At 34.7% G+C, this 3847-nt stretch overlaps 1 pseudogene; it reads left to right on the plus strand.

Moving 5' to 3' along the window:
• Positions 1-399: 399 nt before the first annotated feature.
• LOC148955991 (actin, cytoplasmic 3-like) lies at positions 400-1019 on the plus strand (annotated as a pseudogene).
• The last annotated feature ends 2828 nt before the right edge of the window (positions 1020-3847 follow it).

Consider the following 3847-nt stretch of genomic DNA (forward strand, 5'->3'; position numbering starts at 1 on the left):
TGAACACTCGTATAAAATCCAGAACAAGATAGAGCATTTGAACATGGCTAAAAACTTATCAATGGCTGTGCTCTCCGAAAAATACTAATTGGGGAACATACAGCATTGGGTCTGCCTAAATACCAGAGGGAATCATGGTGTTTGTAAAATGTCATTGTCAACCGGTCTTAACATGTTTCAATTTAGACCAATGACCTTTCAAAGGCCGACACTCCAGTGGAATGCGAATCCAAAGGGGCTATTCTAACAAAGCATCAATAGGAATCTTTACACAAATCAGAGATATTCATGAACATAGTAGGGTAAATTGGCATTTAATAGTTTTGCCAGAGAACAACATCCTTCAAGGACTAGCATTAATAGGTAATTAATTTTAATGAAATATCACAGATCAATTAATCCCTTCCATATGCTATTTTTAGATTGGATTTTGCTGGTCGTGATTTGGCCTATTATTTGATGGAAATCTTACCGAGCGAGGATACTCCTTTTACCACCACTGCCCAAAGCAAAATCGTTCGTGATATTAATGAAAAACTTTGCTATGTTACTTTAGACGTCAAACAGGAGATAGCAACTGCCTCCTGCTCAACGTCTCTTGAAAAGAGCTAAGAGTTGCCTGCTGGTCAGATTATCACTATTGGTAATGAGATATTAAGATGCATAGAAGCTTTATTCCAGCCATCCACCCTCGGTATGGAATCTAGTGTCATTCATGAAACTACCTACAAAAGTATTATGAAATGCGATGTCGACATCAGAAAGGATCTCTAGACCAACATCGTTTTGTCTGATGGTACTACCATGTACCCTGACATCTCTGACAGAATGCAGGAGGAAATAACTGCCCTTGCACCATCCACCATGAAGATCAAAATTATGGTCCCGCCTGAGCTAAATACTCTGTATGGATCGGTGGAGTTATCCTAGCTTCTCCCTCAACATTCCAACAGACATGGATTTATTAAAAGGAATACGATGAATCTGGACCATCAATTGTTCATAGAAAATACTTTTAACCAGCTTATGCTCAAGAGTGAACATGTCACCAAATGTGATCTTTGTTAAAGAAATTGAGATGAGCAGCATCCTGTCTTTTTTTTCTAGAATCATATGCTTGAATCAGTCGACTTTTGTCGATTGATCCGCTCCTGCTGGTATCAGAATATTAATTTATCTGTGACAACATAATGATATATTCACAGTTATGCATGGGAATTTGGTAAAACTAGAAAAAAACACTTTAAGCACAACCATTCACCCCAGGTAATAGAGGAGGTATTTAAAAAAAAAAATTATATCTGAATATTTAATTATTTAGATACCTAAATTACTTAATATACTGACCAAAATTAAAATGCGTTAATAATTAATTAATATACCTAGTTAAATTATTTAATTAATATACTTAAATTAATTATTATACTTAGTTATTATATTATAAAATTGATATATACTTGAAGTAATTAATTAATATACTTAATTATTAAGACGAATATACTTAAATTAATGTACCTATTCAAGTTACTTAATTAATTGATATACTTGAAAAAACTTAAATATTAGAACAGAGAAGAACCAATGAAGTTCTAAAAAGTCTCGACAATTTGTCTCTCGAGAATACTTCCTCTCGAACACACGCTTAATCCATAATATGATTGGTTAATACAAAAAATGACTGCAGTACACGAGCGAATTGAAGCACGTTACTTACCATAGAACTTCAGGGAAGTCATCTCTTTTGCTCTGTTTAATTTAATTTTTGAAACATTTAACTTTATATCTGCCAAAATTCCGGTAGGAGAAAACGTTTTTTCCTTGGAATTATTTATTTTCAAAATAGTTTTAAATTTGGAAATCCTAGCGATTCCTTTGCTATTGTTGGAACCCTTTCAAAATGTCAGTTATCTTAAAATTAGTAGGAAGTATAAGAAATATCTAACAGAATATACGCAGATAAATACTATTATATTGTAATTTATCATAGCATTTTTTTATACTGATTACCTTAATAAATTATATTATTTTATTAGAACTGATCCTTAAAAAGCAAAATTTCTCAATCTGCTCCCTATTATTTTTCCCTTCCAGCTATGTCTGACACAGAGTCGTAGAATTATTTTTTATTTTAGATTTCGTTCAGAATAACCACTGAGTGGTATTTCCCTCCTTAAAATAACAGTCGAGGCGCTTATAAGAAATGAGACAATTTTCAGAGAAAAAAGGGCAAAGTTTCCATCCAATCTATGGGAACAAAGAAAGATGATTCAAACTGACAGAAAAAGTAATTAAAACAATCCTATTTCCAACTTGTCTTTCATAATGGATTGCCAGTGACATAAAAGCAAAGCATTATTAGGCCCAGATACTTGCCGTGGCAGAAAGGACCGCATGGCAAAGACTATTAACTCGAAGTCCTCGGAACCGTTAGAAAAATACAAACTTGTACCGGGGAGAATTGCAAGGTTGTAAACAATTGGTGAGAGGGTGGTATTTTTTCTTTGAAACTAACACTCCCCCCCCCCCCCTAGCCCCTTTAAAGTTGGTAACGTTGGACCAGCTCATACTCATGTTTTTAAAAACACTGAAGTGTTGCGGCTATTTCCAAAAATATACTCTACGTCATAAAATGAAAAACTGTGAAATGATTAACCTTATTAATATTTTGCCCCCTCCTAAATTGCTCCCACATGACCAACATAAACTACAATTTTTTGCCAAAAAAAAAAAAAAAAAACAGAAGGAAAAGGAGGCTACTTTTGCTTTTATTTGCTGGGGATAATTAAATATTTGATTATTTAGATAAGGATGATCGAGGATGATCTTAGGATACCGTGATCAAAGAAAGGAGAGCAGAAGGGGGGCACATGTTCATTGCTTCGTCACACTATCAAAGATTTTGCCTATTTCGTCCATTATAAATACAAATCACGTCTAACAATTGCTTCCTTAAGATACTTCGCTACATATTTCGTGACACCTATTTCTTACATGTCTGACAAGAATTTGATGCTTAGAGGCTTATAAAGCAGTTTATCTAACCACTCAAAATAATTCCCAATACAAATTCTATAATTTAAGTCTCAAAGAAACATCATTCTAGTTTCCTTTCTCTCAAAATATAATACATAGAGGAATACTATATATTTTCCTATCTCCATAAACCATCCTAGCCGAGTGGTTAGCGCTCCGGATTTGAAATTCTGAGGTCAGGGATTTGAGTCCTGGTGGCACCAGTTATTTGGTTTGGAACGGGGTCAATGGTGTGACTCTGAAAGCTCAGCCTGGGTCGATAGATCTCTAAATGGATACCTAGAGAGATCTGGAGGAAAAATACATAAAGCGTCAGATGATTTGCCCCCAATCACACATTGCACTCCTGCCAATATCGTCCAATTTCTCTCGACCCATCTCCCTCAGGAGCAGTTCCTCTAGTATTCCCTTTTCTTTCGGTAAAGATGCCACATAAGTATGTCATATCACCCATTTTGATGGAGACAGGCAGCTTTGAAAAGTTTGTTGTTTCCATTCGTCGATTAAAGAAAAATAAATGGGCATTACAGCATCCAGTATCAACGATCAGAGTAAAATAAAATTACCACAGAGAACAACCTTGGTAAAATGCTTAATAATTCAGAGGTTGATTTTACCAGTTACACAGACACTGCAAAAAACTCACAGTCTTCTCAGAACCACATTCACAACCTCATCTACCATATGTGTCACACATTAAAGCGAACCCGGTTAAAACAACAAAATACATGACTTTAAAACTGAGCTCCTAAAGTAAAACCCTTCACTATTAGATATACCTATTTGGAAATAATAAATAAAGCTTTGCTCTGAA

This window comes from Artemia sp. Qi Xiang Cuo, chromosome 1 (genome assembly GCF_049724085.1).
Source record: "Artemia sp. Qi Xiang Cuo chromosome 1, ASM4972408v1, whole genome shotgun sequence".
In the NCBI taxonomy this organism is placed as follows: domain Eukaryota; kingdom Metazoa; phylum Arthropoda; class Branchiopoda; order Anostraca; family Artemiidae; genus Artemia; species Artemia sp. Qi Xiang Cuo.